General features: G+C 31.6%; 2 long non-coding RNA genes across 3 annotated transcripts in view; both read right to left on the bottom strand.

Annotated features, from left to right (window-relative positions):
- The window catches only part of LOC142230488 (uncharacterized), a 224,281-nt gene that overhangs the window by 175,697 nt on the left and 33,462 nt on the right, over positions 1-15,122 (bottom strand). Inside the window, exon 3 of one of the 2 annotated variants that reach the window (XR_012720706.1) lies at positions 6,383-7,535. This is a non-coding gene — a long non-coding RNA (uncharacterized LOC142230488). The remainder of the gene's footprint in view (positions 1-6,382; positions 7,536-15,122) is intronic. The other variant, XR_012720705.1, reaches the window with a different exon arrangement.
- Positions 5,165-5,701, bottom strand: LOC142230490 (uncharacterized). Its single transcript, XR_012720708.1, has 2 exons — positions 5,435-5,701; positions 5,165-5,367 (listed from the first exon to the last, which is right to left on the bottom strand). It is a non-coding gene; the product is annotated as an uncharacterized LOC142230490 (long non-coding RNA).

The following is a 15,122-nucleotide window of genomic DNA, read 5'->3' as shown; positions in this document are numbered from 1 at the left end:
ACAAGTATGTACGGCCGTAAGTTCGGCCAGGCCGAAGCTTATGTACCCTCCACCATGGATTGCGTAGAAACTTCTACTGAAGACTGTCATCCACAATCGAATTACTTGGGTTGCGGTAACACTTGCCGATGGAAAGGTATCTTAAAACTTCCTAACACCGTAATATATACCACATAGTCCATACGTGGTATATATTAAACTAAAAAAGGCCGATTAAATACGTATATAATTAAGTTTAAAGTTTCTAAAGAAATAAAAACGGCAACGCTGATTGGAATTGAAAGCCTATACACAGAGTAGAAGTAACTACTCTCCGAAAGTTTTTTTTGTTTGTTTTGCAACAGACGTAGAGAAGAGGTTTTGTTATATTTGTAATGTGTGTGTGTGTTTGTTTATGTTTGCAACAACCTCCATCGAAATCAGTCCGTGGTATACCTAAATACGAATATTCTTACTCAGATCTAGTGTTACCGAATTTCGCTTTTTCCCCTTTATTGTAAAAATACATTTTCGAACAGCGTTTTTAAGAAATGTTCGTTCTCAAAAAAAGTAGATAACATGCAATAATACAAATCAAGTCATTAGTTTTCAATGTGAGAAAAAATTAAAATAATACACATTTTTCAACCAAAATTGAAACTATCCATAATTTTAATTAAATTTTCGAGAACTAATATCAGAAATAAGAGAATGCTAGGATATAGTACAATAGTAAAGCAAATATGAATGTCCTTACACTGAAAAAAAGCATGTCCGGTTCCAAAGATTTTGTCTTTACTTTAACAGTTTGGGTATTAATTCCGAGCCAAAGAAGCGGAGAATACAAGTAAGGATACTTTAAAGACGCAATTCTCTTTTATATTTGGGGGTTATGTACTTGCTTCTAGGAAGCAAATGTTAATTTTTCATTTTTTTTAGATTTTTTTTCGTTAGTTGTTATCAAAATCCTTTAAAAACGAGTTAACGGCAATTTTATTTTCCATATTAAAACTCGACTTCCAGTAGAAATTATGCTATGTTTCAAGTAAAAAGCGTCTTTAAAATAAAGTGTTGAAAAACATGTCTTATTTTTTAACGAGTTTTTGCTTTGTAGGCAAGATGCAAAAAGGAAACAAATTTAAAGACAATTTTATTAATTTTAAAGAATTTTTCTTAATTATTAAAGTCACGTTGACATTACCTCAAAAGTTTTATCTTTCATGTTATGATACATATTTTTAAGTAAAATCACTTAATTATAAGGACAATACAACTTCATTGAAAAGTTTATCGACTTTTGGACAAGGAAAAAAACTTTATATAAGAGAAATGCGTCTTCCATGTTATGCAAAATTTGCATTCTTATTCTAAGGACATGGAATCTTTGACTTCACGACAATATTTTTTTCAGTGTAGAAAACTAAAAAATTAAATATAAATAAGATCGTTTAATTGCATTTATTTGACGTTCATTACAAACATCTTTGTAGTAATACGGGATGAAATTGATCGAAAGTACACTGACAAAACAGTGAACCCACTAGGAAGAAAACTTTCGGTTAATTTTAGAAAATTTTGAATATTTGTAGAAAATTTTAACTAAACAGTATTACAAACGTTGGCATCACGCCGATGTCATAAAAATAAGTAAATATTTTTCGACAAATTCTAGAAAATTTATTAGACATAACTAAGTTTTTTCACTTGTTAAAGAAAATTTTGTAGTTTGAAGGAAAAACTTGGAGTTCAAAATTGCAAGAATGTCTTTAGTGACATACGAAGTTCACGATGGACGCATTTTTGGTAAAATTTACAAATTTAAAGAAATTCTGAACTATTTCGTGGAAGACACGAATTTAGTTAACCTTTGTGCTTCATTTGAGTATATTTTTTTCCTCGGTTTTAGTTAATTTAACTAACGTACACAAAAAAATATTAGAGTAAAGGAAACTTTCTCCAAACATAATAATTCCATGAACTAAAATAAAGTTAAATTGGCTTTAGTGAAATAGAGAGTTCACTTTTTTTTTTGAGTGTACTGTTGTTACTTTTACAACACATACTAGAGATATATTTTGACATTTGCCGTTTTTGAAAACAATTACTAAAAAAACACGTTGTGTTTACCCCAATGTACGTACGTACAAAAATACATATCGTACATTTTAAACGTTTGCTCACACTACCCTAAGTACTAGCTAAATTTGAAATTACCTACACAGTGTAATTTCAAAGTTACACATTTCAATCGTTTTGTTTGTTATTGTTGGCTTCTCTTCAATCGTTATTGTTGTTTTTGATCTCAGCTTAAAGCCATGCATTGACTAAACTACAAGTGTAGCTTAACCAACAGAGGAAAAGTATGCTTGTCAAATTTATTTGGGCAAAGCCCTATAGACTGCAAGATGGTTGGATGTACAGCTGTTTCGGAATTACCACATTCCTCATCAGCATCCTCTACTTGCAGCAAAACTATCAACCAATTATCAGAATAAATTCGGGTAATTCACTCAACCCAAAGTGAACTACACTTGAACCTCCCGAAAAAGGGTTTGATAGTCGGCTACTGCCTAAACAAATTTGCCAGCATATCTCTTTTCCTTTGCCAAACTCAAATCATTACACATTTCATTCAAGTAATATTTTATTCGGAGCGGAGCGGTTTTTCATTTGGAAACCGCTCCGCTCCGGATTTTAGAAATGCCGCTCCGGCAAAAAAAAGGGCTTGCTCCGCTCCGCTCCGGATCCCTGTTAGAGACCATATACTAATACCATGTACCAAATTTCAGCCGGATCGGATGAAATTTGCTTCTCTTAGAGCAATCGCAAGCCAAATTTGTGGGTCCGACCTACATCAATAACAACTACTTGTGCCAAGTTTCAAGTCGATAGCTTGTTTCGTTCGGAAGTTAGCGTGATTTCAACAGACGGACGGACGGACATGCTCAGATCGACTCAGAATTTCACCACGACCCAGAATATATATACCTTATGGGGTCTTGGAGCAATATTTCGATGTGTTACAAACGGAATGACAAAGTTAATATACCCCCATCCTACGGTGGAGGGTATAAAAAAAAAACTTTAAAAATACAATTAAAAATTTCACCCGCGGGGATTGGAACCTGGCTTTTTTCACTTCAGTGGAAGTTCTTTTGAGAAGGATTTGCAAATTACGAGAATTTTAATTTTTTTATTGAGTTTAACTGGAAAAATAAAATTTCTGCAAAAATATACGCCGAAAAACATAAAAGCGATCTGCAGCATAAAATACAATCTTTTGAAAAAAATATTTGATAAAAAAGTGTTCATTGATACTAGCAACGAACATCTCGAAAAGTAGATGAAATGCTATTCCTTAGTGTCATATTACGAGCGAAAAAGTTTTTAAAGTTGTAAAACTTATATAATTAAAATATAAAAGTATAACAAAAGTATTGGTAAAAATAAAAAAGTGAAATTGATAAAAAAAAATCTTTTTTAAGTTTTTTGTTTTAAATTTCTTTATTCAAATGAACTTGTCAGGCACAATTTCTAAAGCAATGCAAAGGATCCGAAAACGAAGTACCTCCACCCTATGACAAGCCCATGTAAAATTCATTGGAGATGATTAAATTTGTACTACTTCCGGATCTAAACTACTTTTCTGAAAGCTCTTGGTTATAAAATGTTGAATTTGGCAAATATACCAAATCTCTATAGAACATATCTTTTTTTTTCACTTCCTTACATATGTTGGTTTTCCATCAACTCAATTGAGTTGCTTTACGACTCGACTTTAGATCTTTCTGACCCTCTTGTTAGAGCAATAGTTGCTATTGTATATATGTGCGATGTAAAATTAAAGTCACAACACTAAAGTTTATTCTTATAAAAATACCTAATAACAATTGGTTCTAGTGTTTTGAAATTATAAAGCTCCCAGCTAGCATTTGGGTGATTGTTTTAACTAAAATCGTCTAAATGAGTCATATTCGAGTACTTTAGGAGATCAAAAACTGCTATGTCAGTTATGTGATTATAATACGATACGAAAATGACTCGCGCTAATGGGCGTAAAATGAGTTCGTTATAAAATACAACAAAAAATAACAAAAATCTAACAAAAACCGTCTAGAGGAGTCATCTTCGAGTACTTTTGGTAATCAAAAACTGCTTAAACAGTTACGGGACCAAAAAATGGCACGAAAATGACTCGCGCTAATGGGCATAAAATGTGTTCGATTTAAAATCGTCTAAAGGAGTCATCTTCGAGTACTTTTGGTGATCAAATAATGATCTTACAGAGTTATTGCAAGTGTTTTTTTTATTTAAATCACAATTTTAACGGGGCAATCTCTATAATATTGTCAGAAACTTCCATTTTATTATTAAATGGAACGATTTAAATGAATTTGAGAATTTGCTACAGGAAAATGAAGAAAAGCTGAAACAAATTGTAAGTATGAAAGACGACGAAACAAACTAACAAATAAAATTGATAATTTATAATTTTTCTTAACACAGTTTACATTTTTTCGAAAGAGGTTACAGCAAAAACCGGCGGAGAAGGACACGCACAATTTTTAAGATATTCAGTTCGGAAAGTATATTCCGATGAACTGGCTACATTATATGGCTGGAAGGGGACTAGCACTAAGCCCAGTGTTGAAAAATCTTTCATAATAACTTTAATTAAAAGTAAGTAAATATTTATAATACAAATAATAATTAAATTTTATTACAAGAAAATCACTTATATATTTTTAGATATATGTCATCTTAAATACGAAACGACAGACAGGGAAATGAATGTCGTATTACAAAAACATTTTGTCCATACTAAGGATTTTTTGACAAAAACGAAAAGAAGTGATTAAGTATATATATATTTTTTTATTTAATTTTATTAAAATTAATTGTTTTTTTTCATTTAAAGAAATATTAACAACCCTGCCAACATTTTTTGAATTTGGGGGCGCTTCTGAGAATCCCCAGTACGTCGAAAACAATCATATACGATATCAAAAACTCGTCGGAAAAGCGCCGTCACTATTGAGAAGTTGTACCACGCCAAGTTACTACAAAAAGGTTTCGCATGAGTGCAATTATTGGGTGCCTTTATAGATCAATTTAGAACGACGCCAATAAGAGACCCTCCAAACAATCAGAAAAAGCACATTTTAAGATAGTGGTAAAAGAATCATTGTGGTCGAGTAAAACACGTTTGTTTAGATATTTATTAATTTGATTAATCATTTACAAATTCTTAAAAATATAACATTTATACCACTATCACATCACATTTAACATAATTTTTTGCATTAATGATGATGTAGTGTTACAAGTAGAGAGTTACATGTTGCAGCGTCTATCAGCCAGTGTTTTTATTCGATGGAGGCAGCGTGTCTGTAAAATATTTGAAAAACAATCACTTTATTCCGTTTGGAAAATCAAAATTTGTTCACCAATATACCTTTCACAATTTTAAGCGTAAAATCTATGTTTTCAGATCTTTATTTTCGTTTTTATTTAAATAAAATATAACAAGCTGGTTGCGCTTGGCGTTTCACAAAAAATTAAATGGCTTTTGTAAAAGTAGTGATGGCAAAATACATGTATGAAGTACATTTTGTACTTTATGATATGCTGCCCCCCCATCACAGTAGGATGGTTGTAGTGACATTTACGAGTCTGTGGTAGCGATGAAGATGAAATGGAACTTTGAAATGCTGGCAGGGAAATGATATTATTATTATTATTATATTATTATATTATTATTATTTATAATTTTGTTATTAAATACTAAGTATTTTAATTAAAATAATTATAATACAAATATTAATATTAAATATTTATATTAATAAAAAAACACGTATTATTAATTAAAGGGAAAGGGTTCAGAAAACCGACTCAAAAATGTACTTAGAAGAGTCATTTGCGATTAGAAATATGACTATTAAATGACTCATAAGTGACTCATAAATAGAGTAATATGTGATCAATTAAAGACTCGTAAGGGATTATAATCATAATTGAAAAACGACTCGGAAAAGAATCGCAGATGAGGTATATTAAGACTAAAACTGATCAAAAAACGATCCAAAAAAGACTTTAATGCTACTAAAAAATGAGTCGAAAAAGACTCTAAAATAATATAGAAGAAGACTCATAAATGATTTATAAAGAAGAGTCGCGGGTAGTCACGTTTTTCTCCCGACAAAAGAGTCTTTTATGTTCATAAAATGAGCTCATATTCTGCCTTTTTAATCGCCAAGTAGACTCGAAAAAGACTCGAAAGTGCTTAAAAAACGACAAAAATGCTAGCTGGGCTAATACAAATGGAAATTCAAGTGTCAGTATTGTAGTAGTAAATATGTAAATATTACATTTACATATACATAAATTCTAATACATCACTTACCTCAATGTTGCAACAATAGAAGATAGCAGATAAAAATAGAAGATTATTGTGGTATTTTCAGATTGTTATTGTTGTTGTGTATATTTTACATTAGTTTTGTGATTGTTTTTGTGTAGGTGTTGTTGTTGTTTTTTTTTCATATATTTGTTCGGTTTTAATTTTTCAACAATTTTAATTAGTTGGAAAGTCAAGAAATATATTGAAAATATTAAAGATAAAATTTCAAACAATTTCAAAGAACCATAGTAGTTTTTTTTTTTTTTTGATTTTGTAAAACAGAGATATAAGCAATTAATATTTAATTTGTGTTCTTTTGTTTTATATTTGACTTCTTCTTCTTCTTCTTGCTAGTATTGTTTTATTCTCATCGAAATATACAAGAGACAAACACTCACATATAACACCAAACAAAACAGAGGGCATTCACAAGGAAACACAAACACAACTCTAAATACTTTATGATAATAGTAGAGTAGTAGTAGTAGTAGTGGGTATTAGTGAAGGTAATACTCCTTCAGAAGAGAAATAAACAAATATGTCTGTAGTTTCTGTAGTAATGGTTGCTGTTGTTGTTGTTATGGAATTTTGGAGTTGGAGTTGCCAGTAGATAGAAATATTGACGAGTGGCAGGATAGGAGGGTGGTGGTGGTGGTGTTGGCATTACACATTAAGCATGGTATTCATGTTAGTTGCTTGGTTAGTTGGTAGAGGAGGTTGCTTGATTGTTTTTTTTTTGTAGTAGTTGTTGTTGTTCTTATTTGTTGTTATTTTTTGGCTTTGTTGTTACCTACAGTTATAGGTAGGTAGTAAGTAGTATATATAGACAGATAGAGTAGAGTATTCTTATGTGCTTCGATAGATTTCAGGTTTTAGTGACATATAAAACAAACCAATGTTTTTTTTTTGTTGCTATTTTTTTTTTTTAGATTTCTGTTAGTTTTCCAATATAGAAATTCAATAACAACATTGCAATTTTGTAACTCAATATTTTAGTACATTTTATTGATACAAAAGTATCTGGGGTTTATTATTCACCAAAGGAAAATATTGTTGTTTATGTTCTATTTTGTGTGTTTATTATTCAATTTTATTTTTTGTTTTTAAGTTTTTGTTAGTTTAGCAACTTGGAACTTTTGGAAAATTCAACGCTCTACTTTGACAAAGAGAGAAAGAAAGAAAGAAAAGTTGAATGTTATAACAAAGTAGAACGAACTATGAAATTCATATGAAACCTATTCGTGTGTGAATATGATTCTGTATAAACAAAGTGGTGATAATAATGAGAATGTTCTAGAGAAACATAATATTGAATAGTATCTAATGGTGACTTTGTATATAAACCTCAAATGGCATTGTTGAGTTTTTATTCAAATAATTTAAATATGGCAATTAAATTTTGACGTAAGCTTAAACTCAAAAAAGTGAACCCTTTATTGTGGTTTTATATTATAAACTTTTTCCTAATACAACTTCCCCCCAAAAAAAAGCGTCCCCAAAAAAGTAATGAAAATGTTCTTTTTGGATCCGGAAGTGGTGCAAAATTGACGCAGAAGCGATGAATTTAACATGGGCTTGTCATAGGACGGAAGTCCTTCATTTCAACAGCCGTTGCACTGAATTTGCATCACTTCTTTAGGTGTAATCCGAATTCAATATTTTGTATGTAAATTAAAAAATTCTGTGATATTTTGTCAAATAAATAATTTTTATATTTTTTTTTAATGTTTAATGGATTCTAACGCTTGTCGGAAACGTTTGACCTCAAATATTTTCAAAAATACACAATTTTTTCAGATTGGATTTAGCATTTTTTTCGACAAAATTTAAATGATTTGTACAATTTTATGAATTCTTACTCCGTTTTTAAACTATTTAAAACAAAACAAGTATATACGGCAGTAAGTTCGGCCAGGCCGAAGCTTATGTACCCTCCACCATGGATTGCGTAGAAACTTCTACTGAAGACTGTCATCCACAATCGAATTACTTGGGTTGCGGTAACACTTGCCAATGGCAAGGTATTTTAAAACTTCATAATACCGTAATATATACCACATAGTCCATACGTGGTATATATTGAACTAAAAAAGGCCGATTAAATACGTATATAATTAAGTTTAAGTTTCTATAGAAATAAAATTTTGACAAAATAAAATTTTGACAACATCTTCTATAGAAGCAAAATTTGGAGAAAAAAATTCTATAGAAATAAAATTTGGAAAAAATTTTCTATAGAAATAAAATTTGGAAAAAAATTTCTATAGAAATAAAATTTGGAAAAAAGTTTTCTATAGAAATAAAATTTTTGACAAAATTTTCTATAGAAATAGAATTTTGACAAAATTTTCTATAGAAATAAAATTTTGACAAAATTTTATTTCAAGAAATAACATTTTGACAATGTTTTCTATAAAAATAAAATTTTGGTAGATTATTTTTGGCTCGAGTGGCAACCATGATGATGAACCGATATGGACCAATTTTTGTGTGATTGGGGATCGGCTATATAACTATAGACCGATATGGACCAATTTTGGTTTGGTTATTAGCGGCCTTATACTAACAACACGTTGCAAATTTCAACCGGATCGGATGAATTTTGCTCCTCCAAGAGGCTCCGGAGGTCAAATCTGGGGATCGGCTTATATGGGGGCAATATATAATTATGGACCGATATGGATCAATTTTGGCATGGTTGTTAGAGACAATATACTTACACCACGTACCAAATTTCAATCGGATCGGGTGACTTTTGCTCCTCTAAGAGGCTCCGGAGGTCAAATCTGGGGATCGGTTTATATGGGGGCTATATATAATTATGAGCCGATGTGGACCAATTTTTGCATGGTCATTAGAGAACATATACCAACACCACGTACCAAATTTCAGCCGCATCGGATGAAACTTGCTTCTCTTAGAGCAATCGCAAGCCAAATTTGGGGGTCCGTTTATATGGGGGCTATACGTAAAAGTGGACCGATATGGACCAATTTTCGCATGGTTGTTAGAGACCATATACTAACACCATGTACCAAATTTCAGCCGGATCGGATGAAATTTGCTTCTCTTAGAGTCCCCACAAGCCAAATTTGGGGGTCCGTTTATATGGGGACTATACGTAAAAGTGGACCGATATGGCCCATTTGCAATACCATCCGACCTATATCAATAATAACTACTTGTGCCAAGATTCAAGTCGATAGCTTGTTTCGTTCGGAAGTTAGCGTTATTTCAACAGACGGACGGACGGACGGACGGACATGCTCAGATCGACTCAGAATTTCACCACGACCCAGAATATATATACTTTATGGGGTCTGAGAGCAATATTTCGATGTGTTACAAACGGAATGACAAAGTTAATATACCCCCATCCTATGGTGGAGGGTATAAAAATTACCCCTGAAAGGTATGAAAAAAACCAAGTTATAAAAAATTGAATTAAAAGAACTTCATGGATAGTTAAAATAAAGAACATCATGGGGAGTGAATCTTCTGGAAGTTCTTTTAAATTTGTGCCTGTGCAACAACCTCCAATTTTTTTTGCTGGGTTCATATAAATATGTTGATATCCACCCATTTTCGGATATCCACTTCAATTTCACTTCCACTATTCACGTCAAATCCACCAACGTGAAAATTTGGTGTTCTTAATTCCACGTTCTTTTTTGAACTTTTCTGTAACCAGCTGGGTTGAACAAATCACCCAAAAATTCACTAAGGCGGAAATCAAAATAAGTGGAATCAATAGACTTATTACAATTTATTATTGTTTTAATTAAAAATGACGCAGTTTTAATAAAACTCATGTATTAAATATAAAACATTTCAAATTTTTTACGCGAGTACTTATTTTAACCGGAAATACACCCAACTTGGACATAATTCAACTTTCACCAAGACTTTTGCCAGTGAATTGATTTCACGAAAATTCCGGTGAAAGTGGATTTTAGGATACGAAGATCGTGGAATTGATTCATATTCACCTGGAAGTGGATTTGGGAACATGGGCAATCGTTTTGTGAAATTGAAGAAAATTTATTAAAAACAAAGCATTTTTCATTTGTATATTATTAAATATTCGTTTTGTTTTGTTATTGTTGGTTTGTACTTCATTCATATTTGTTGTTTTGATCTCAGCTTAAAAACCATTGCGTTGACTAACCTAAATGTGAATCACACCTAAACGCCAAGTTTTTTTCCGAATTTTATTTGACATTTCTCTATTTTAGACTTACTCAATTTGAACCATGGACGTCGTAAATGGGCAGAATGGTTCCAAGAAATGATGATCAATTTTCGAAGAAAATCATCTTCAGTGATGAGGCACATTTTCACCTCAGTGGATTCGTCAATAAACAGAATTGCCGCATTTGGGCGAATGAGAATCCAAGAGTGATTGTCGAAAAACCAATGCACCAACAAACAGTGACTGCTTGTTGCTTGTTGAGGAAAAGAAGGTTTGTCAAATTTATTTGGGCATAGCCCTATAGACTGCTAGATGGTTGGATGGACGCACGTTTCGGAATTACCACATTCCTCATCAGCATCCCCTACTTGCAGCAAAACTATCAACCAATTATCAGAACAAATTCTGGTAGTTCACCAAACCCAAAGTGAACCACACTTGAATCTTCCGAAAAAAGGTCTATGAGGTCTTGTAGTTTAGTAGTTTATTATATTAACACATTAAAATTAAGTCCCAAATGTGGACAAAATTTAGGCGGCCGTGGGATTCCGCCTTTTAGAGGATTCACTGTAGACCATATTACATTTTTCATAGACTCCAAATCTCAGGCAAAACCCATACACATTGACTGGTTTAGTTGCTCAGTAAATCTTCTTGGGTAATCGAGCAACAAGCAAATACGCATATGTCTACACCGAAAAAATCACCGTACTTAAACTAACGCAAATTTTTACTTATTTCTACTTATTTACTTTTATATTATTTTAAATGGACTAACTCACAACTTAGAAAACGATGTTAAGAAGTTTTAAGATACCACAACCCAAGTAATTCGATTGTGGATAACATTCTTTCGTAGAAGTTTCTACGCTATCCATGGTGGAGGGTACATAAGATTCGGCCTGGCCGAACTTACGGCCATATATACTTGTTCAAAAATTTATTAGGACTTTTTCGTAGTTTGTAAGAAAAACTTCATACTTTTTATGAAAAATTTGCGTACTTTTTATGAAACAATTTCGTTCTTGTTATAGAAAATGTTTCGTACTTTTTATGATACACTTTCGTAATTTTTTTTTTTGAAAAATGTTCGAGCTTTTAGAAAAAATTTTATAGTCGAAAGTGCATTTGGTTGTAGTAACAAGTGTGAAAAATATCATCACTACTTTACATCTTAAGTTTTTTAATAATTTTTAGTTTTTTTATATGAAGAGTTCAGTTTTATATGAAGAATTCACGAAGAATAGTTAATGACGAATTCTTCGTAAAACTAACGAAGAGAATTCTTTCGGTGTAGAGATGGACCTAATTTTCACATCACAAGATGTTTTTTTTGGAGCAATAGATAAAAATTTTTTGTTTTACTATGTTTATACCCTTCACCACTACTGTGGTACAGGGTATAAGTTTGTGCATTTGTATGTAACGCCAAGAAGGAGTAATCATAGACCAACCTTTTAGTATACGGATCGGCTTAGAATTAAATTCTGAGCCGATTTAGCGATGTCCGTCTGTCTGTCTGTCGGTGTATTTTTGTGTGCAAAGTACAGCTCGCAGTTTTAGTCCGATTGTCCTTAAGGGTCCTGTTTCGGCACAAAGACGATCCCTATTGATTTTGGAGAAAATCGGTTCAGATTTAGATATACATAGCTGCCATATATATTTTTCACCGATCTGGTCATAATTGGCGTGTATATCAACCGATCTTCCTCAAATTCCGTTTATCCGAATATTTTATGAGTCTCGAAAAACTTGCAAAATATCAGCCAAATCGGTTCAGATTTAGATATAGCTCCCATATATAGCTTTCGTCCGATTTACACTCATTTGCCCACAGAGGCCAATTTTTTGCTCCGATTTAGTTGAAATTTTGCACTAACATTGTGTTCCACCTTAGTGCATTACCCGACTTAAATTTTGAGTCTATAAATTTTGAAGAAGTCTATCAAATTCCGTCCAGGTCGAGTGATATTTAAATGTATGTATTTGGGACAAACCCTTCTATATAGCACCCAACACATTTTAGATCTATAAAGTGGTGCAGGGTATAATATAGTCGGCCCGCCCGACTTTAGACTTTCCTTACTTGTTTTGTAATAAATTAAAATTTTCTGAATTTTATCGGATATAAAACACAGTAATGACAAACAAAAATTATGGAAATTGCAAAAAAAAAAAATATTTAAAAAATGCTCTGATCCATATTTCGGCGTGGAATTTGCGATCACATATTTGCCAGTGTTATCTCCGAGCCAAAGAAGCGGAGAATTGAAGCAAGGATACTTTTAAGACATAGTTCTCTTTTAAATTTGGATTTTGTGTACTTGTCTCTAGGAAACAAATTTTAATTCAATCGTTTTTTCAACTTTTTCCCACTTCATCTGCTTGCAAAGTCCTTTAAAAATGTGTTAAAGACAGCACAAAATTCCAAATTCGGACTCGTCTTCGAGTAGAAAGTATGCTAGTCAAAAAGTCTTTAAAATAAAGTTTAAAAAACATTTCCAATTTCTATTAATTTTTTGCTTTGTAGTCGAGATGCAAAAAGACAAGAAATTTAAAGGCAATTTCATTAATTTTAAAGAATTTTTCTAAATTATTAAAGTCAAGTTGACCTAAGTTAAACAAAATTTTCTTTCATCTTAAGATATCCATTTTTAAGTCAAATCACTTAATTATAAGGGTAAAATGACTTCGTTGAAAAGTTTCTCGACATTTGGACGAGGTAAAAAACTTTATATTAGAGAAATGCGCCTTCTGTACTAAGCAAAATTCGCATTCGTATTTTAAAGACATGAAATCTTTGGCCTCACGACAATATTTTTTCAGTCTTACTAAGGAAACCGTCTATGTCGAATTGTAAGATTTTTATGGGAAATTGTTATATTTTCCATTAGCGAAATTTTGTTCCACTACGAAGATAATTTTACAATCTAAGTTTTACGATAATTAAAGACATGTTCATACATAACTGCCACTTGGACATAGAATAAGTTTTTATACACTGAAAAAAAAAAGCATACCCGGTTCCAAAGATTTTGTCTTTACTTTAAAAAATTTGGTATTGATTCCGAGCCAAAGAAGCGGAGAATACAAGTAAGGATACTTTTAAGACACAATTCTCTTTTAAAATCGGGTTTTGTGTGCTTGCTTCTAGGAAGTAAATTTTAATTTTTCGATTTTTCAGCTTTTGTTCTTCATATGCTATCAAAGTCCTTTAAAAACAAGTTAACGACGACTTTATTTTCCAAATTAAGACTCGACTTCTAGTAGAAATTATGCTGTGTTTCAAGTAAAAAACGTCTTTAAAATAAAGTGTTGAAAAACATTTCCGATATTTGAATGATTTTTTGCTTTGTAGTCAAGATGCAAAAAGACAACAAATTTAAAGGCAATTTCATTAAATTTAAAGAATTTTTCTGAATTATTAAAGTCAAGTTGACCTTAGCCCAAACATTTTTTCTTTCATGTTATGATACCCATTTTTAAGCCAAATCACTTAATTATAAGGACAATACGATTTCATTGAAAAGTTTATCGACTTTTGAACAAGGAAAAAACTTTATATTAGAGAAATGCGTCTTCTTTGATCTCACGACAATATTTTTTTCAGTGTAATTTGATTTCCAACACAATAGTACATAGGTTGTTTGTTAGAAACATAAACCAAAAAGAAAAAATCATGTTTTTCCTCAACATGAGCGTAGCGGTTTTGAGAAAAAAATGTGTTTTCACATAAAACAAATGATGAATACATAAAACATTAAACAACAATCGCACACTTGAGGTTTATTTCTACTATTCTGTATTGTTTTAATATTGAATTACAATGGAATGTGAAACACATGCATTAAAATTAACACCTAATTTAACAAATTCCATTAATCAGAAATGCACAAATAAAATTATTTATCAATGTTAATGGAAAATCTATGTTGTACTTGATAATGTCCCATTTAAATAATTTTCACATTTTTAATTTATATGCTTATCTGTATATACAAGGATAATATGAAGAGTGACAATGAGATGATTGTGATGATTGTTAATGATAATATGCAAGTTAGTGTATATGGAAAGGATGTATTGGGAATTTTGTAAACAAATAGAGGAAGTAAATGGAAATCAAAATTACCACATCAAAAGGTGTGAAATGGATAAAGTAGGGACCCTATCGCTGTAAGATAGCCATCAGCAGGGCATTTAGAATTGCGATTGAACGTATAGCGTATATTCTGAGTCTTGGTGATATTTTGTGTTGATCTAGCGAAGTCGGTCCGTCTGTTTACATCACACTAACTTCCGAACGAAACAAGCTATCGACTTGAAACTTGGCACAAGTAGTTTTTATTGATATAGGTCGGGTTGTATTGCAGATCAACCATAGGTTTCCCCGCATAAACCGATCCCCAAATTTCATACCATACGTTTGCAAAAATTGGCTCTAGTCGCAATATAAACCCATCTACATTGTTAGAAAAATATGCTTTTCATATGTTCCGATATAAACAAAATGTGTTTCGGGCACAATTTTAAAACACAATATATTTAAGT

This window comes from Haematobia irritans, chromosome 3 (genome assembly GCF_050003625.1).
Source record: "Haematobia irritans isolate KBUSLIRL chromosome 3, ASM5000362v1, whole genome shotgun sequence".
NCBI lineage: Eukaryota > Metazoa > Arthropoda > Insecta > Diptera > Muscidae > Haematobia > Haematobia irritans.
This window is presented reverse-complemented; position numbering and strand designations above follow the sequence as displayed.